General features: G+C 38.6%; 1 protein-coding gene across 1 annotated transcript in view; it reads right to left on the reverse strand.

Moving 5' to 3' along the window:
• Window positions 1-22,003, reverse strand: part of RAD51B (RAD51 paralog B) — a 608,256-nt gene that overhangs the window by 514,917 nt on the left and 71,336 nt on the right. The gene's annotated exons all lie outside the window — the stretch shown is intronic.

Consider the following 22,003-nt stretch of genomic DNA (forward strand, 5'->3'; position numbering starts at 1 on the left):
ACAGCACGCCAGGCCTCCCTGTCCATCACCAACTCCCGGAGTTTACCCAAACTCATGTCCATCGAATCAGTGATGCCATCCAGCCATCTCATCCTCTGTCGTCCCCTTCTCCTCCTGCCCCCAACACCTCCCAGCATCAGGGTTTTTTCCAGTGAGTCAACTCTTCACATGAAGTGGCCAAAGTATTGGAGTTTCAGCTTCAGCATCAGTCCTTCCAATGAAGACCCAGGTCTGATCTCCTTTAGGATGGACTGGTTGGATCTCCTTGAGTCCAAGGGACTCTCAAGAGTCTTCTCCAACACCACAGTTCAAAAGCATCAATTCTTCGGCGCTCAGCTTTCTTCACAGTCCAACTCTCACATCCATACATGACCACAGGAAAAACCATAGCCTTGACTAGACGGACTTTGTCAGCAGAGTAATGTCTCTGCTTTTTAATATGAATCACAGGTAACAGCTTAACTGGGAAACCCTAACTATAAGTTATAACTACCTGCTCTTCAGCAAAATATATGCAAAGGTTAAGATAAGAGAGGAGACAGGGAAAAAAGAAGAACCATACACATCTCCTATACATATCTCCTATCCTCTTAAACCTGTGTCCCAAAAGAGTCAATTTGTATTATCAAAGAACTTACACCAAAGACTTTGATCTAAAGGAATATCTTTAACCTGTGATGAAATTTAAAGATTTAGGAGTTAATTTCTTCAGTTATTTATTCCACTGCGATCTATTAACTTTTTTCATTTGCCACTACCTTTCTATTTCATTAAAAAAAAAAAAATGTCCATGCATGCATACTCAGTTGTGTCTGACTCTGCAACCCCATAGACTGCAGCCCACCAGGCTCCTCTGTCTATGGGATTTTCCAGGCAAGAATACTGGAATGGGTTGCCATTTCCTACTCCAGGGGACTTCTCAACCCAAGGACTGAAACCCAGTCTCTTGGGTCTCCTGCACTGGCAGGCAGATTCTTTACCACTGTGCTACCTGGGAATCATTTGACTTAAAGATTATATTGAAAAGAAGCATTTTCCAATTCCCCAAAAGGTATTCCCCAATTGAAATCAGGATACCCCACTGAGAGTGGAGAGTTCTAAAACTCCATTGATAAACACATACCTTCAAATCCCAAATTTACTCAGTCTCAAAACTGCAATCCCTACAAGGAACAAAACAGCCCCTCCTTCTCTAAGATGCTGTTTGGGAAGACACCTCTCTTTTCATGACCCTGAACTGGCATGAATCTAGCAAACTTCTTTGGCTAAAGTCCTAATTACAGTAATACTTAACTTTTTTAATAGTCACAGAAGTCTTTAAGTATTTTGTGAATGCCATGGAGTTTCTTCCTGGAGTAACATTCCTGAGTACTTACACATAAAATTTTATACAATTTCAGGAGTTCTAAAGACTTACTTAAGCCCAGTTATGGACCTTAGTTTAAAACTCTTGGTCTGTTTCCTCATCAATTACATACCTTTCTCTAGCATAGGAGCTTGGGATCATATGTGAAAATAATAGAGCAAAACTTTTTGAAAAGAAAAAAATCAGTTAAAAGAAAAATGTTAAACGTCTCAAAGTGGAAGGGATACTTGGCAATTTGGGTATCACTAGACTGGTTGGGCTCCTCTGGTGGTTCAGTTGGTAAAGAATCTGCCTACAATGCAGGAGACCTTAGTTCAATCCCTGGGTTGGGAAGATCCCCTGGAGGAGGGCACAGCAACCCACTCCAGTATTCCTGCCTGGAGAATCCCCATGGACAGAGAAGCCTGGTGGGCTACAGTCCATGAGATCACAAAGAGTTGGACAGAACTGAGCGGCTAAGCACAGACTGGTTGTACACCAAAACATTTCACCAAATGGCACAAGTGAAACCATCTAGAAGTTACCATAGTCTTACTGGACACAAAGTCTATTATCCTCTCAGACTATCACTGACATTTTCTTGCCTTATATGTTTCAATACCATTTAACCACAGGAAAATTTTGACATTCTAGTACATTTGTATTTTCCTTACTCTACCTGTCCCATATCTGGAAATCAGTTTAGCTTACGGTGGGTTTTATTTGTTGATTTTATTTTACTTTTTTTCATTTTTTGATTTTATAATTTAACTGTCCAGAGTTGTAGAGAGAAGGGAGACTTTGCTCTCTCTTTGGCTAGAATCAGTATGCCTGAAGAAGTATTTCAATATAGCAATACGTTCAAGCTAGGCATGAGTATTTCTCTCTGGTTAAGGGCTCCCTGATCAACCTAAAAATCACAATGACTCTGAAATACATCTCTGCATATTCCCAATCTTGTAGACTTCAAAGAGTTGCTATCAAACAGCTAACAACCTGCAAGGTCCATAAGGGCAGGGTTTGGTCACTATACTACGCCCAGTGCTTAGCAAGCCTGACACACAGCAGTTGCACAAAAAACACACCTACACTGCACTGATGAAACTTTTAAACCGGCTACTACTTCTACCACTAAGTATGTGGGCTCAGCAAGTTACAAAACATCTCTGAGACAGTTTATTTATCTAAAAAGAGAGAACAGCAATCCTCATAGAGTTATTGCTAAGATTAACTAAGATCAAGTACACAAAGCATAACATAGTAGTAACAAAAGTACTATAATTACCCTTTAAAGGAGACCTACATTTTGAGGCCTGTTAGGATGACTATAGCTGAATTTTTCAATACAACTACATTATAAATTAATGTAATTCAAATTAATTTTATGACATTTTTATAAAATAAATAATTATAAAGGATCCCAAAAAAAACTAGGAAAAGAAATATTAAATATAGAGAAAAAGATCATAAATCTCAGTGTTTCAAAAGAAAACTATTTCCTTATATATTTGTGGCTTAAAACACAACTAACATTTTCCAAGTGACAAACCTGGCACAAACATAGCAACTGGGAAATTTATTTTTGCTAAAATTATTATCCAGCACTGTCAAAAAAAAAAAAAAATCCTTACTTCTCAAAGGCATGTATCCTAAGATGAAATTGTCCTAGTGGTGAAACTTTTAAAAAGTCCATTAAAATGTGTTTTAGTTTTCTTTTTCCTTCTGGGCCAGTTTCTGTAAAAATTAAGTCTAAAGCGCCATCTACTGTGTCTGTCTGGATCACATCATTTTTTGTTCATTTTTCAGAGTGCTAGAGAAATGCAAAATGTAGTAAATTAAGAATCTGTTACTTTAAAATTCTATTCCAAAAAAATTAGAGGGTGTGCTTTTTTCCCCATTACATATTTTTATACATATACTTAGTGTAACTGCCTACCTACACACATACACACACACACACACACTTTCATATCTGTGCAATCATTTTTCCTGGTTTCTTTTCACTTTGTAATTAGTAGGCCTAAACTCACTGTAAGAAGAGTATCACAGTAGGGACCAAATACTTACTCCTGTATATCAGAAGAACAAGTAATAACAGTAGCAAAGTCTGACTGAGAGTTTTTGTTGTTGTTCAGTCGCTAAGTTGTGTCTGACTCTTTACGACCCCATGGACTGCAGCACACCAGGCTCCTCTGTCCTCCATTATCTCCCAGAGTTTGCTCAGACTCATGTCCATTGAGTTGGTGATGCTACCTAACCATCTCATCCTCTGCCGCCCCCTTCTTCTCTTGCCTTCAGTCTTTCCCAGGATCAGGGTCTCAAGCCCTTTCACCACAAGGCAGTGATCCATGAAATTGGACTGAAAGTTTACTGTGTGCCAAATAGTGTTTTAAGTGCTTTTGACTCAATATCTCAAGTAATTGTCACAATAATCCTTTGAGACAGCTGTCATTAGTATTATCTCCATTTTACAGATAAGGAAACTGAGGCACAAAGGAGTTATTCAAACTTTGCCCAAGGCAGCACAACTAAGTGTGATCAAACTATGTTTAAATCCAGACTTTCTGGGTCTAGAACCCATTTCTTTACCATGATATCAAGTATTACTATAGGTAGGTTCAAATAATGATTAATCAGCCTTCTGTCATCAGAACTCCATAGGACAAACTCTACATAACACTTTACCTTAATACATTATAACATCATTATCTCTCCCTATAGGCTTTTTTTGTATACATCTGTTTTTTTCAGAGGTGTTATTTTAATGCAAAGAACTTTTTTAAATACCTGGGCCTTACTCTGGAGATTCTGATTCATTATGTCTGAGCTGAAATTTGAAAGCCTTGCCAAATTTGACACAGTCAGTCTGGGGCCCAGAATTTAGAACAATAGAGCTCTAAGACATAGTTTGTTCTTGGGCTATCCATCTGTTCTTAAATTAGAAGTTCTCCTTACTTTTCTCATATTTTAAAGAGTTTACACACAGAGAACTATGATGGTGAAACTGTCATAAATTTGGATTTTGTGTTTTACTGACTTTCAAGATACAAAAGTATAAGATTGATAAATGGAAATTCTTAATTCTGTTTTAATAATCTTAGAAGAGTAGGGAAGAAATGAAGTAAGCCTCCCTCACTGCTTTCTGTATACAAACTCTTTTCTGACCTTCCAGATAACTTATTCTCTGTACCTGTGATTTTTCAAAAGTTACTCCATGAGTTCTCATTGAGGGGTAAAAGGGAAGACAAAAATTAAGGACCGTTCCCATCCTGCCCTCATTTAATCAAAATACATCATAGACAAAGTCTGAAAACCACTGACTTACTCCACTGACACTGGTATAACTCACTGCTATCTGTTTCACATGAATTTACCACCATGTCAGGGAAAAAAAATCTTGAAGTAAGTGTCTATGACTATTCTTGTGAAGTAAATGAACAGATAGATGGATGGATGGATGGATGGATATAGATAGCCCAGAGCCTCTGTGACAGTGGCTATCTTATTTATTAACCCACAGGGTCTTTTTTAATTATACAGATGGAAGTTTTAATGAGAAAATATCAATGTATTAAATGAATCTCCAGTTACTATTCAATCTCTTCATTCCTCCTTAAGAGTACAGTTGGGGGACACAGAATTCTAACAATTTTTAAAAGACTTCACTTATTAACATGGTGTATCTATAATGTAAGGAAACAAGTGTTTTAACAACACTATCATTACATATCTATTTGAGTGACATTTGTGAAATAAAGCAATCAAGAACTTACTCTAAAAGAAGGCCTGGCTATTTGCAACAACATGGATGAACCTGGAGGACACTCTGCTAAGTGAAATAATTCAGAAAGAGAAAGACAAATACTGTATGATCTCACTCATATGTGAAATCTAAAAATGTCAAACTCACAGAAACAGAGAGCAAAACAGTAGTTGGTCAGGGCTGGAGTGGGGAAAAATGGGGAGATGCTTCATAAAGGGACAGTAATAAGATGAATGAGTTCTGGGGATCTAATGTACAGTGTGACGACTACACTTAGAGACGCAGTATTTCATACTTGAAATTTGCTAAGAAAGGAAATCTTAAGTGTTCTCAACAAACATAAAACAGTAGTAGCTATGTGAGATGATGGGTGTGTTGACTGTGGTAATCACTTCTCACCATATACACATATCAAACCATTACCCTGTACACCTCGTGCGTGTAGTTTGCTCAGTCACTCAGTGATGCTCAACTTTTTGTGAACCCATGGACTGTAGCCTCCGTCCCTGGGATTCTCCAGGCAAGAACACTGGAGTGGGTTGCCATTTCCTTCTCCAGGGGGTCTTCCCGACCCAAGGAGTGAACCAGCATATGCTGCATCTCCTGAGTGGCAGGCAAATTCTTTGCCACCACTGAGCCACCTGGGAAGTCCTCTGACCACTGGCTACATCAAAAGTCAAAAATAAATCTAAAAAATTAAGACCTGCCACCCCACTAAGAAAATAGTGAAAAGGATGTATACTAGGGACTATTTCCCCAAAAACGAGCACGCATAAAATGGGTATACAATCTTCCACGAGCATTTGGAGGGAAAACAGCACTCATGTGGATATACTACTGCTGGCACTAGCAAAGAAATTTGGACACATATCATTAAATCACTATGCTTTATAATTACAACTATTACCACAGTAGTTTTCATTTTCTATATATCAAAATATTCTTTGTCCTAAATCTTCCTTTCATGAGAGGAATCAAAGCCAAGTCCTTTATAGGGACCCCACACTCTTCCCCTTGGAGGACTTGGCAGGCTTTGTAGCTTCAACAAATTGACATTACTCCTGCTACTTCACATAAACCTTCACTTCAAGTTTGGTGTGTCTGCTACCACATTGCCCAATTCTTGCAGTCTTCCAAATACTATGAAGAAGCTTCCCAGAAATTCCTGTTTGGATCAGCAAAAACTATTTGGTGTCATCAGCAGATTTCACCATTTCCTTTTGGAGTCATTAAAACATTAAACAAGCACGATCTTGGTATCAACCCTCGGAGTTCCGACGATTAACCTCTCCCCAGCTGAAGTCAAGCCATTCTTGGTTATGTTGTGATTCCCATCGTAGGACCAAGACGTGTTTATTTGCTAAAAGCTTAAACTCTGGTGGATATTTTTTAACTGAAAGTTGCAAAATGCATTAGGAAAGTAAGGAGGAAAAAGTTCCCAAAGGAAAGGCCAAAGAAACCAGCAAAGAGAAACAGCTCCTACTTGAGTAGTCCTATTCAAGCACTCAACCGCCGCATAGTCCACTCTTTCTGAAATCTCAAGCAAAGGCTGACCTTTGCCCTCCAAGTATTTGCTTCTTTTCTAATCATATGATAAACCTTATTAAGTACATTTGAAAATTCTATATAAATTATAACTAGCAGATCCAACTACCTTATCAGCTTTTTCCCCTTTTTATTACATTTGAAGGGAAAAAAGCTAACAGCCCTCACTCAGAAAGTCATAAGGCAAACAAACAGCTTCCTCCTCTGTTGAATCTGTACTCTGACCCAGAGAAATCACTCTTTCTTGAATTCAAGAGCAAATTTGCTTGAAGCTTTCATTCCGCTTTCCAAGCCTGCTCTCTGCAGCTGCATAAAAGATGAGACATGGGAATGAAAGAAAACTAGATTGGAGCCAAAAAGCAATACTGTCCGTATGCAAACTCACTCAAAGAGCAGCAAGGCTTCTATACATCCCTTTTCACTTTTGCCATCCTAGCAGAACCCTAGCCAAAAGGAGGAGGCAATGTACTTTATCTGTCCAATCCTGTTGAAAACGACTTCCCATATATAATCAAGGAAAGGATGAGTTCACTGGACACACCTCCCTGCCTCCCCCACCCATCCCCCAACACCCTCTCCCCACTCCCATCCCTAGTCTTGACACAGCCCGAGGTGGTGTCAGATCAGCCTTTAGCTCTAAACTACATGCAATGAGGCAAGATCAAGGGAATGACTGGAAAGACGCTCACAGGTCATCATCATCTTAAGATGCCTGTGGAGTAAGAGAATGGCAGAGACACTGCAGCTGTAAGCAGAACTTACTTCATCTGTCTTACCCCATGCACCATCAAGGCAGAATCTTCCCCTCCCAAAAGCCTGACTGTGCAGTAGACATTCAGAAAGCCTGGCAGTGCGCTAGCCTCCATGCAAAGGTGTCAGGTAAGCATAACCCCAGCAATCTACTCAGGCCAACAGTGAAGTGCCCAATTGAAAAAGTTCACTCTCAAAATCAAGGGCTTCCCAGGTGGCTCAGACGGTAAAGAATCTGCCTGCAATGGAGATGACCTGGGTTCAATCCTTGGGTCGGGAAGATTCCCTGGTGAAGGGGATGGCAAACCACTCCAGTATTCTTGCCTGGGAAAGCCCATGGACAGAGGAGCCTGACGGGCTACAGTTCATGGGGTTGCAAAGGGTCAGACATGACTGAGTGACTAACACACACACGCACCATCAGGATCAAACTCTGCTGGGATTAGAAGGGCATTCTCAAGGATTTTTACTCAGATGTCATTATAGCTCCATGTTATTTTTAACGCTGTTCTTTGGATTTTGCCCCACACAGAATTCCCAAGTCACAAGAGGATCATGAACAATGTCCAGATGTATAAAATGCAAAAATACCTCCCTCCTACTTGTGGATTCCAAGATAAACACCACAAGAAGCACGTGTGACTAAACTCAGGGTCCATTCCAAATTAAATACTGCATCATGTGCGCAGTACAGGGCTTAAAAAACAAAACTGCACAAATATTCTACACGGTTCACAAGCCCGACTTGGGCAAGCACATGACCACAATGTAAGAAGGAAACATGAATTGGAGAGTAGGGGTAAAGGGTGAGAAAAGTCTCAGGCATGACCTTTCCCAGAAAATTGGTGCTATTTTCAGCCAACACTTGTATGATACAGGACATAGATAAAAGAAGAAATAGTATTTTTCTTTGTTTTCTTTCTACTGATGGCTCTCAATTCTAAAACCGCCCAGCAAATAGGAAAACCCTACAAATACTCCAAAATCCCTAGCTAAGTCATGCACAAACATCATTAAATATACACACACACGTACACACACATGCACAAACAGAGGTAATGAATACTTAAATATCTAGCCAGCCAGTCCAGACAGAATCCTTTTGACTTATAAACTGGGTTCTACACAGAGTACATGGAACCTTAGGGAGCACAGAAATAGGGCATTCAGGTCATATGAAAGAAATCTACATTATTTTTATTATCTTTCAAAAAATTAAAGTTAAAAAAAAAGGATGAGTGGATGAATAGATACTGTTCCGAGAAAGTCTGGCTGAGTTCAGTCTTTCTCCCATAATTTATCCTAAGTAAATGCTTTTAATGAATTAAGATTGGGAAATGTTTACTAAAATATCTTGATTTTTTTTAACTTATATACCACTTAATAGATATAAAAGAATATGTATACTATGTAGGTTACTGAAGCATAATGATAAAATATATACTCATGAGCCCATCACCCAATTTATGAATCAGAATATTCCCAATCCCAGTGAAGTTACACATCGGCTCCTCTTGAATTCCATTTTTCTGTCTCCCTCCCGAAGATCACCAATATTCTGAATAATGCATTTATTTTATTCTTGCCTCTTATAAAATAATTTTTACCACAACTGATGGCATGTTCTAATGTATTTGCTAATCCCTCTTTGTGCATGCTTCCACAATGGGGAGGGAAGAAAAAGTAAAGTCCTTCAAGTGTTAGTGACTCAGTCGTGCCCAACTCTTTACAACCCCATGAACTGTGTAGCTCACCAGGCTCCTCTGTCCATGGAATTCTCCAGGCAAGAATACCAGGGTGGGTAGTCATTCCCTTCTCCAAGGGATCTTTCTGACCCAGAGTTCTAACCAGGGTCTCCTTCATGGTAAGGCAGATTCTTAACCATCTAAGGCACCAGGGAAGCCATTACCTCAATATATTTTTTTTTAAAAAAAGAACTATCTTTTTGCCTATCTTCCCCCAAATTTAAATACCTCATGATCAGAAATTACGTCTCTAACTTACCAATACCTAACAAAGTTATGGGCATAGAATAAGTGCTAAATATTTATTTTTCAATTCATCTTTCACATCAGAGCCCCAATGTTTTAAATGTTCCACAGTAGAGCCAGTCAGCAACAATAAAGACTGCTTCATTATAATCATTCCCTTTCTTCTATGACAGACCTCTGGGAACCAGGGACCAAGTTTATCAATTATCTTCCTAGATTCTGAATCAACATATAATAACAATCACTACATGACCTCATCACACACTAGATAAAATCTTAGGTGGTACTGAAATTATCAAATGAGACAATTCCTCTAGAGTCTTACAGTGCGGACTTCTTACTTGGAGAGCACATTATCACACACAAAAGTTTAATATGTATTTGAGCTACATTTAACCAGAAATGTCAATGAGACGTGGAGGTGTCAACTGTTTTTTCCTTAAAGACAGCATCGTCTACAAAGCAAACCAAACTGATAGAGAAGTCCCCACTACTTGACAGCAAAGAGTTTCACAATCACCTTAAACATTACTTACTAAACACAAGTGTATTCGAGGCTGTGTTCTTAAGGATAAACCTACAACTTCAACTACATGACCATTATGCAAAACGGTTGATTACAAATTTGTCCATCAGCCCAGAACAGCAAAAGTAGACAGTTTATGCCATTCTGGATTCAAAATTTTATTGTGCAACCTCTCCTAAAAGTATGTTAGAGAACTTCTCTGTCATTTCTTTATTCTGAACAAAGCATAGATTAAAAAGAAAGAAATAGCTCTCTGGGTATAAAAAGGAGTCAGGAGAGAATGTGCCAGAAGAACTTAGGCCAGTCATAAGACATCAATCTACAGGATCTTTCTAAAGAGACAACTGTACCGTTATTCTGAAAGACTTAACAATTTACACTTTAGAAAGAAAAGTTTAGGGAACTGTTCACACAAGTGCACCTATAATCTGGAATGAGTGCTATTATTAAAAAAACACAAAAATTAAAAAAAAAAATTTAAGTACTGCAGCATATGCCAGGCTACTTTACCAAACCCAAACCTTTTTACATTAATACAGCTGAGAAGTCTTGGTCAAGAATCCATAACAGTTTTGATAGGTCATTCCAGGAAAAAGTTTCAGGACATTGAACATCATTCTCAGAAGACTCTTAGTATTCTTTTTCAAACACTCCATGAAAACAAGAAGAAAAAAAATCACTCATCTGTACCTATCACTGGCTACACATGACCATTTCTTTTTTTTTTTTTATTTTTATTTTTACTTTATTTTACTTTACAATACTGTATTGGTTTTGCCATACATTGACATGAATCCACCACGGGTGTACATGCGTTCCCAAACATAAACCCCCCCCTCCCACCCTCCCTCCCCATAACATCTCTCTGGGTCATCACCGTGCACCAGCCCCAAGCATGCTGTATCCTGCGTCGGACATAGACTGGCTGATTCGATTCTTACATGATAGTATACATGTTACAATGCCATTCTCCCAAATCATCCCACCCTCTCCCTCTCCCTCTGAGTCCAAAAGTCTGTTATACACATCTGTGTCTTTTTTGCTGTCTTGCATACAGGGTCGTCATTGCCATCTTTCTAAATTCCATATATATGTGTTAGTATACTGTATTGGTGTTTTTCTTTCTGGCTTACTTCACTCTGTATAATTGGCTCCAGTTTCATCCATCTCATCAGAACTGATACACATGACCATTTCTTAATTTATCTCAGTTGAGTTTAAAATATCTTCGCTGTTACCACTACACTTTGATATCAAGCTAAAGGTGTGGTAAGGGGACCAAGACTGTTCTTGACCACAGGATGAGACTAGCCAGAAAGATGTGCAAGTGACCACAACCACCTCACTGTGTCCCTCCATGTTCATGTTCATCAGAGCAGTTCACTTGCCCATGACTAGGAGAAAACCTTGACACAGACATTACATTTTCTCCTCGTACCTCCCCTTCATCATCTAAATTAGGTGTTTGGTAGCCCAAGGGCAACTCTCACTGAACCTCCAGTCAAAGAAAGATAACAGCTTGCAGCACTATGATATTGATCCACTGTGAGGATATTTCTCAGATAATGACTTGACTAGAGCTGAACTCTGCCATCCCTGCTGGAACCAGTTGGCCCTTTGTTGCTTTTTGTTTTGTTTTTAGCTGTATCTCTAAAAGCATACACTGAACCACAAAAGAGGGAAATAATTATTCTTTTCTCACAGTCACTGTTAACTGGGTATGGGGTTTCTTTGGCGGGGTGGGGGAGCGGCGATGAAAATGTTTTGGCATTAGTGGTGACAGTTGCACAAACTTGTGAATATGCTAAAAAAAAAAGCCTTATCTACTTTAAAAGGGTGAGTTGTATGATATGTGAATTATATCTCAATAAAGCTGTTTCTAAAACATTTCTGTTATTTGAAGGCTTTCTGTACTGTGTTCTTTATAAAACAACGAGCATTTTGAGGTCTATAATGATACATCTATCTCACGATGGGCTTTACTGAAGAGTAAAGCTCTCTCATTCAACAGAAGTTGATCTACTGTCGCTGACTCTGGGGGAGTAGAATGCACCCACTGTGAAATCTGTCTTCCTGTCTTTTGCTCCTCAACTCAACTTTGACAGCTTCAATGCACATCTTTGTAAGACAAAGTCCTCAGCAGACCCTAGAGCCTGAAGTATTAATAATAGGTGCCATCAGTCCCTATTATATTAGAAATGTAGAGAACTACAGCTGGGCTATTTACCTACAGTGAAGCAACAGAATCCAACATTAAAATTTGAGTTGGACTGTCAAATCCATCTCTATCTGATGAAGGGTGCATCATTTGGTTATCTCTGAAAGTGTACTCTCATCTTATACTTCAAGTCTACACACTCTCTCATGCATATGAAAAGTGGTAAAGAAAGGGCTTTCTGGCATATTCAAAAAACACCTCTTGGAGAAGGGAGCCCTATTAGGAATCTATCTTTTACCAAGTTCACTACCGAATACGATTTACTCACCCTTTCAACCAAAATTTGTTGAGCACTCACACCTGCCAAACATTGGGATTACATAAATGAGTTAAATTAGTCACACACTCTACAGTAAAACAACTCACCACTATGGAGACACACAGAATGCCTTGTAAACAGGTAACAGCAGCAGTGTGCTACCCCTGAGGAGGAATCCTGGGCTGTCGGGAGAGTGCTCAAGGTCACAAGCCTGAATTCTGGAACAAGCGAGGAAGGCTGCAGACTCTAATCAGGAGCTGGCTACTGAGGGCCCTCTCTGAACCCATCATTTATGCAACACACTTGGACACCTCCACACTCCCTCACCTGTTAATAACAGCCCAGTAATGAACTACATGCTCAGAATTTCTGAAGAATTAGACCTCAAGCAGCTAATTTTCAAATACTTTTCTCAGAAAAATTTCTTTGAAATTCTGGAAAAGGTTTTCTCCAGTAGGGGAATGAAACAGAGGATATGAAACAAACAAAACTAAAATTTTAAAGTATTCTTTTTCATATTATTTAACATAAACCACAAAGAAAGGGTCAAGATTTTAAGTTCAGATTTTTTAAGCTCCTTTTACCTTTATAAACTCTCAGAGAGTAGGGAGAACATCTTGTTAACCATGGTATCCTCAGTTGACTCTCATTAAATGAGAGTCAAATGAGTAAACACAGAAATAAATCAGCAACAAGCGGCCCGGGAGCCATTTTCCTGAGGTAATTACTGATGGTATTTAACAACCTCCTTCACAGTATACCTGTTTACTTTCTCCTCTTCTCTCTTCTTGCCCTTCGACTTCTTTTCTCTCTATCGTCATCTCTTCCTTTCTTCTTTTCTCTCTTATTTTAAATGCGTCTTAGGACTGGCACCAACTCTTCTCACTGGCCACTGCTTTGCTACACTGACCCCCGCGGTAGCAAAGGAAGACCTGCATTTTCTAATTACAAAGCACCCCCTAGTGGTCTAAGCTCCCTTTATCCAGAGGAACCACATAATAAAACTGGAAAACCTCAAAGATAACCAAGAAATGGGTGTCCCCGGTGGTTCAGTGGTAAAGAATCTGGTTACCAAGCAGAAGATCGGGTACTGGGTCGGGAAGATCCCCTGAAGAAGGAAGCAGCAACCCACTCCAGTATTCTCGCCAGAGAAATCCAACAGAGAGAGGACCCTGGTGGGCTACAGTCCATGGGACTGCAAAAGAGTTGGACACTGAGCGACCAAATAACAACTAAGAAATACCAATGAATTGCAGTATCTGCTGTGCCAGTTAGGTCTTCTAGCAGCCCCAGATACATTAAACCAGACCTCCTCTCAGGATTCTGATTTGTCAGGTCAAGGACGAACTTCAGAGGTCTTCTTGTTCTGCTTTGCTTTAACTTTCTACGATTCTTATGATCACATAAATTTGAGAAACACTGTCCCAGGAGGAAATAATTAAATCTCTGAGTACAGCAGGCCTGCTCTATGAGATGGGGCTCATGTATTTCCCAGGTCCTTCCTCTTAATCTACAGCACAAACAAACAACAAGTTTGCCATTTCCACAATAGTACTGCATTTCCATATCTGTCTTCTTAATCCATACTTTTCTTGGGATGATTTTCTCTCTTTATTCACTTGGTAAATATCATTTAAAGTACTTCTAAGCCTCTATTTGGGCTTCCCATGCGGCGCTAGTGGTAAAGAACCCACCTACCAATGCAGGAGACATTAGAGACACGGGTTCTATCCCTGTGTCGGGAAGGTCCCCTGGAGGAGGGCATGGCAACCCACTGCAGCATTCTTGCCTGGAGAATCCAATGGACAGAGGAGCCTGGCGGGCTACAGTCCATAGGGTCGCAAAGAGTCAGACACGACTGAAGCAACTTAGCACAACACAGCAACAGCCCTCTATATTATTACATTTACTTGTTTATAAATTAACTTTTTTAGGACTACGGATTATCAGAGGGCAGGAATAATGTCCTAACTTTTCCTGTGTTCCCAGCAGATTAACTGATGTTCCCAGGTCATATATTACAGAATGACCATATTTTATAGGAACTTAACTACCATAAAATCTTACATAGTATTAAAACTTTAAAATAATAAACTTCATTTTGATTATCTTCTTCTCCCCTTGCAATTTTTCTTTATATACTCACTCTATACATCTGTATAGTATATATATTAACTGTTGCTCATTCATGTCTGACTCTTTGCAACCCCATGGATTGCAGCACTGAGTGAGAAATTAGATAAGACATAAATATCATTCCATATTTATATTGAGAAATACTTCTGTGACACAAAACTGCTACATTTTCTATTATAACCAAAGCGTACCAAAAAATGCAAAGTCTAAGCCAAACAGTAAAATTTTAATTTGCTTGCAATCAATCTCCAACTATAAAATAACTTTATAGTGAAGAATTCCACACACAAAAAAGGTCACTATTATATTGGGAGAACATTATCTTATTGCCAGAAGTCAGTGGGGTATAAGTTATCTTGGGAGGATAAAATAAATTATTATATAAAAAATTCAGTTGCTTTTTATACCTAAATTGACAATTGAAAGTTTTTTCTCTTGTACTATTCCATGCTCATTGTAAAACCAAGACATTCTTACAAACATATAGTGTCATACATACAAAAATAAAACCTGATAAATGGTTATAAATATACATACATATATTTTAAATTCTTTCAACTAATAATAAGCAATAGTTTGCTTTCTTTCTTAGACTGTGGAATGATTTTTGAGCTAGTCCAACAGTCAGCTTCAAGCTGTTGGTTTGACAGTTCAATTACAGATGCTGAAGGAGCTAAATACTAGACTTCTAAACCCACATTCCAACTATGGGTGGTCTAGGGGAAGGGTACGAAGCTTTCCAAACCTTCACAGACTACGGTAATTACCTACTTCCTTGTGCATATGCCATACTGCAGTGTAAGTTGCTTTAAGCTGGGAACAGTTTATCCCCTAGCTCCCTGAAAGAGCTATGAATCTCCTTCAGAAAAGTCAAACACATCAAATGTCAGTTCAATCTTCTTCTTAGAGACACGTTCCCTGGGTCTTACATCCTTCTGCCCTAACTGTATTTACCTTAACCTCTAGACCTGCTATTTAGCTGTTATCCTGGACTTTATTTCATCATCATTCTAGGAATTTCCTTTATGTCTCTCTTGTGTTATATCCTATTTTCCTAATAGCTTCCCAAGGAAGGATGTATTAGGAGATAAATTTTCTGAGACCTTGCACGTTGAAAAATATTGTCACCTTATTCTTATAACTAACTGTTTGGCTGGACATAGATATCTATGTTTGATCATTTTCCCTCAGAACCTTAAAGGTACTAATCCACTGTCTACTTGTATCCTGAATTACTTTTGAAAAGTCTGACAAACTGCTAATTTCTAATCCTTTCTTTGTGACTTGCTGCTTCTCTCTGCTGCTCTAAAATGTCTTGCTACTAAGTTTCTTCCCACCCGACTCAACCCCCTATTCTTAGTGCTGAGCACTTTCCATTTAGGAATTCTTGTCCTTCAGTTCTGGAATTTTTTCTTGTCCTATTTCATTCATAATTTCCTCTTTTCATTTTCTCTGGTCTGTGTCTCTGAGAGTCCCATTAGGAAGGAGTTAGACCTCCTACATGGATTCTCTATGACTTTTGCATCCCTCTGACTTTCATTTTTTGAGAGATTTCCTCAGCCTTCCAAACTATTATTTTTCATTTTGCTATTATATTCAATGAGCCCTTTTCCCCTGAATATATGGTTTTGCAACTTGTTATGAAATGGTATGGACCGAACAGAAGCAGTAGATATTAAGAGGTGGCAAGAATACGCAGAAGAACTGTACAAAAAAGATCTTCACAACCCAGATCATCACAATGGTGTGATCACTCACCTAGAGCCAGACATCCTGGAATGTGAAGTCAAGTGGACCTTAGGAAGCATCACTACGAACAAAGCTAGTGGAGGTGATGGAATTCCAGTTGAGCTATTTCAAATCCTGAAAGATGATGCTGTGAAAGTGCTGCACTCAATATACCAGCAAATTTGGGAAACTCAGCAGTGGCCACAGGACTGGAAAAGGTCCGTTTTCATTCCAATGCCAAAGAATGTTCAAATTACTGCACAACTGTATTCATCTCACATGCTAGAGAAGTAATGCTCAAAATTCTCCAAGCCAGGCTTCAGCAATATGTGAACCATGAACTTCCAGATGTTCAAGCTGGTTTTAGAAAAGGCAGAGGAACCAGAGATCAAATTGCCAACATCCACTGGATCATCTAAAAAGCAAGAGAGTTCCAGAAAAACATCTATTTCTGCTTTATTGACTATGCCAAAGCCTTTAACGGTGTGGATCACAGCAAACTGCAGAAAATTCTGAAAGAGATGGGAATACTAGACCACCTGACCTGCCTCTTGAGAAACCTGTATGCAGGTCAGGAAGCGACAGTTAGAAATGGACATGGAACAACAGACTGGTTCCAAATAGGAAAAGGAGTACGTCAAGGCTGTATATCGTCACCCTGCTTATTTAACTTCTATGCAGAGTACATCATGAGAAACGCTGGGCTGGAAGAAGCATAGGCTGGAATCAAGACTGCTGAGAGAAATATCAATAACTTCAGATATGCAGATGACACCACCCTTATGGCAGAAAGTGAGGAAGAACTAAAAAGCCTCTTGATGAAAGTGAAAGAGGAGAGTGGAAAAGTTGGCTTAAAGCTCAACATTCAGAAAATGAAGATCATGGCATCCGGTCCCATCACTTCATGGGAAATAGATGGGGAAACAGTGGAAACAGTGGCTGATGTTAGTTTTTTGGGCTCCAAAATCGCTGCAGATGGTGACTGCAGCCATGAAATTAAAAGACACTTACTCTTTGGAAGGAAAGTTATGACCAACCTAGACAACATATTAAAAAGCAGAGACATTACTTTGTCAACAAAGGTCCGTCTAGTCAAGGCTATGGTTTTTCCAGTGGTCATGTATGGATGTGAGAGTTGGACTATAAAGAAAGCTGAGTGCCGAAGATTTGATGCTTTTGAACTGTGGTATTGGAGAAGACTCTTGAGAATCCCTCGGACTGCAAGGAGATCCAATCATCCATCTTAAAGGAGATCAGTCCTGGGTGTTCATTGGAAGGACTGATGTTGAAGCTGAAACTCCAATACTTTGGCAACCTGATGTGAAGAGCTGACTCATTTGAAAAAAACCCTGATGCTAGGAAAGATTGAGGGCAGAAGAAGGGGACAACAGAGGATGAGATGTTTGGATGGCATCACTGACTCAATGGACATGAGTTTGGGTGAATTCCGGGAATTGGTGATGGACAGGGAGGCCTGGCGTGCTGCGATTCTTGGCGTTGCAAAGAGTCGCACACGACTGAGCGACTGAACTGAACTGATTCTTGTTTCATGTGGCAATATATTCTCTGATCTCATACAGATAATTATGTCACACACTGTGCTAAGTGATTTACATTCACCATAGTGAATCACAACAGCAACCTGTGGGTATATGTTCTTATGCCTATGTGGGTGCCTAACAGACATCTCAAACTATATATATATATATATATATATATATATATATATATATATGTATATATATATATGTATATATATATATATACACAGAACTGAACTCCTGATCTTTTCCCTAAAACTCACTCTACCCACAGTCTTCCTCTTGTCAGTTAACAATTCCTCCATCCAATTCTTCAGGTCAAAAGCCTTGGTTCCTCTTCTTGTCTCACACAGCATATCTAAACCACCAGAAAATTCTGTTGGCTGAGCCTACAAAATGGATACAGAATTCAGCCATTCTCACCATCTTCAGTGTTTCTACTATGTCACCATCAGCTCTCACCGAGGTTACAATGAAAGCCTCCTAACAATTCTCTCTGCTTTTTTTTTTAACCCCCAACAATCTGTTCTCAAGGCAGAGACAGTCTTTAAAAACTTCACTGAAAACTTCAAACATCACCTTCTCGGTGATGCCAACCCTGATTACCCTACTTCTGCACCCACTCTCTTCCCTAATCTATTTTTCCATGATCTTGCTCTTCTCTTTCCCTTCTTACAGCAATTATGATTTTTGAACACACAATTTATCTTTCCTGCTTCTCCCCACCACTAGAATGTAAGCCACAGAAAAGGAGAGACCTTTACTGTTTCGTTTATTGATGCATCCCCAACACATGGAAGAGTAGTTAATAATAAACATGTTGGATGAATAAATGAATAACTTTTATATGTAAGAGAAGTGAGGCCTACAACGATCAGCTTGTCTAAGGATACACATCCAAAACACGAAAAACCGTGTTAAAATCCATGCTGGCCTGGTGCCAAAGTCCACATGTTTAAGTTAGATTGCCCCCTGTCCATGTCTATGATTAAAATGAGGCGAATCCTCCACAGACTTCCAGGCTTTGCAAGTTTTTTTCTTACATTTCTAACAAAGGAAAATATATAACTCTTTGTTTAAATTCTGAGGGAGAGTGTTTATGCAAATATGTGAGGCTGCAGAGGTGATGGCATTTAACTCAATAAAAGCCAGTAGATTAAGCAAGACTGGAAAATCCCTTTAGTCCTTCAGCTACCTAGATGGGAACAAGGCTGCCAGAGAAACATCTTAGTAGGAATCTCTGACCCCTTGTAGGATATGTACTGCTTCCTCCCACTTGTACTTATTAGCAAGGCATGCCTTTGCGGTACATACTATATGACTGTATCCAGGATTTTCCGATCTGTATTCCAAAGATTTACTTTAAACACATGCTATTATGTATTTTAACTGGACTATTGAAAAGTTTTTGGCTGCTTCCGCTATTTCTATTCAAATATCTAAATTGCGTATTCTCCATAAATAAGAGGAAAACAAGCCTCAGGCTCCAAAAGGAAATATTACTTTTTTGTATTGGCAGCCCTAGAAAGGAAAGATAGAGACTTATACATGTTGTTACTTTAGATGACACTAAAAAAAAGAACCAATACTGTGGTACGAGTACGCCATATGATAACTATTCTCTGTGTTATGTAAGAATGACACATTTCATCCCCTAGAGTCAAGAGGAAAGCTGGGAGGAGGCCTTCTATTCATCTCTGGCAGTAGATCTGGGAGGCAGGACTAAAGCTGCAGAAAAACAGAACTGTGCTGCTTATTTTCACATTCACTACTTACCTGATATCATTTCCCTCCAGCAAGGGTGAAAGAATCCAATAAAGCTAGAGGAATCAGTTCTGGGGGAAAAACAGCAAGCTATTGCCAAAGTAAGGAAGGAAGCAAGCAGTGAGGAGTCTATGTCCAAAGAATTCATTCAGGCATTTTTCCTTTCTCCAAATTACTACAACTTTTTCATTCACTACTAAACTCGAGTCCATTGAATAAACTTTACTCAGTTATTGCAGCAAACAGCTGCTGTTTTTTTTGCCTGACTGGCACCTAATCCTCCCTTCTTCTGCTACAATAAATACACCCCATTTCTTTTGGAAAACTACCCCTCCAGTCTCTTAGACCATGTGTTTTGGGGAGGAACCTGCATCGCCATCAGAAGGAGTAGAATGCGCCACTGGGGTCCAGCAGGAACCACAAACCCCGCTGCCACTGTGGGCATATGATGGGGCCAGTCGGGCCAGAATGAACTCCAAGGACTTGTACAGGAGCTACAAAGAGGTGAAGACATAAATCTAAATCTCTTCTGCCAAAAGCAGACCCTGAGGATGAGGGTAACACTAACAAAAGTAGAACAGAAAGATCAGGAGAAAGAAGACTGAGTTCTGATAAAATCATTTGAGCCTTTGGATTAAATCTCAGTTGAAGCTAGACAATGTGTATGTGTGTGTGCGCACTGTAAATATATGTGCATGTGCATATATATAAATATACATATATATTCTAATATAAGGCATTCAATAAACATTTACGATTGCCTTATGGAGCAATCTGGAAAAACTCGAAGTTCAAAAACAAGGCAAAGCTCCATTTTCAGGGTTACAGTCATATAAGTATTTTATTTACTCGAGCTACCAGCAAAGTCCAAGAAGATAATAGAGGCAGAGTGATAATAATATTTCTAGAATTATTTCTACTATCTTAATGTGCAGACATTCAGTCTTCGATTAATTAACCAAGTGAACAGTGAGATGTGTTGTTAGTAAAAACAGCATTCTCTTTCCCATTGAGCAGTTTTACTGATCATTCCGAAGCCTTTTCCTTTCTCACTTGCTTCCTTCTTCTGTCCATTTCAATTTCATTTCCTCTCTCTACTTAGATCTTCCCAGCACTAAGTTAGAAATTCTAGCAGTCTTACTATATCAAAATAAAAGCATCATTCATTAACTTGATAAAATAATACATATCTCAGTCCTAAAGCCAACATCTTACTTAATAAACACTAGAGATGCATGATCAAATGCAAGGCAAGGATGTCCACTATCTCCACTACTATTCAACACTGGACTGAAAGTATTAGCCAATGAAATGGGCAAGAAGCTTATAAATGGGAAAAAAATAAAAATTAAACAACTATTTTCAAATGACGTAGGAGGGAACATGGAAAATCTTAGTAAATCAATAAGATAAACTAATTAAAACAATAAAAGAATTTAATAAGGTAGCAAGATATAAAATTAAAATATAAAAAACAATAGCCTTCATATGCAAGCATACTAAACAGTTAAAGGATATGGTGGACAAGAAAATTCTACTTAATATAACAACAAATAAGATAAAATGCTTACAAACAAATTAACAAGAAATGTGCAAAACTTATATGACAGAAACTTTAAGATACTTGACAGCCACAAAAATAGACTTGAACAAATGAAAAGATATCTGGTGTTCTTGGACAGGATAACTACACATCATAAAATTGTAAGTTCTCCTTGAATTAACTTCTAAATTTAATACAACACTAATAAAAATACTAATAATCTTTTTTGGGGAGCTAGACAACTTGGAAAAATAAACAAGTAGATATCCAGGAAAACACTAAAAAAGAAAAGCTATGAGAGGGAACTAGGCCTACCAAAATTAGAACATAAAATATCTATAATTAAAACATGAGGTATCAGCACACAAATAGACTACGAAAGAGACTCTGAAATCAGAGCCAAATACATACAGAAACTTAGTAATAATAAAAGTGGTATCTCAAATCACTACAACTAAGGTAAATTTTAGAAAGAAAGAAAGAAAGAAAAAGAGAGAGGAAGAAAGGAAGAAAGAAAAATGATGGAACAACTGTTTAGCCATTTGGAAAAAGATAAAACTAGATCCCTACAACAAATCATTCACACAAATCCCAAAAGATCAGAGATTAAAGAGCAAAAAATGAAACTAGAGTCGATTCTTGGTATTCATGGCAATGTTCTACAAAGTCTCTGCAAACACTGAATTCACAAATACTGAATGATTGTTCCTAGGGCAAACAAAGGGTTGGGTTCCTGCAAGCCTCTGATAATAATATCATCAACTGATCAACACAGAACTTGTTTAATGTGTTTTTGTTCAGAGACACCTTATTTAATATATGTTGTTGAGTCATAAACATTGAACACACCACCACAGGTATTTAGGTATAACTCATACCTAAATGAAGCTTATC

The sequence above is a fragment of the Capra hircus genome, chromosome 10 (genome assembly GCF_001704415.2).
Source record: "Capra hircus breed San Clemente chromosome 10, ASM170441v1, whole genome shotgun sequence".
NCBI classification, from domain to species: Eukaryota; Metazoa; Chordata; class Mammalia; order Artiodactyla; family Bovidae; genus Capra; species Capra hircus.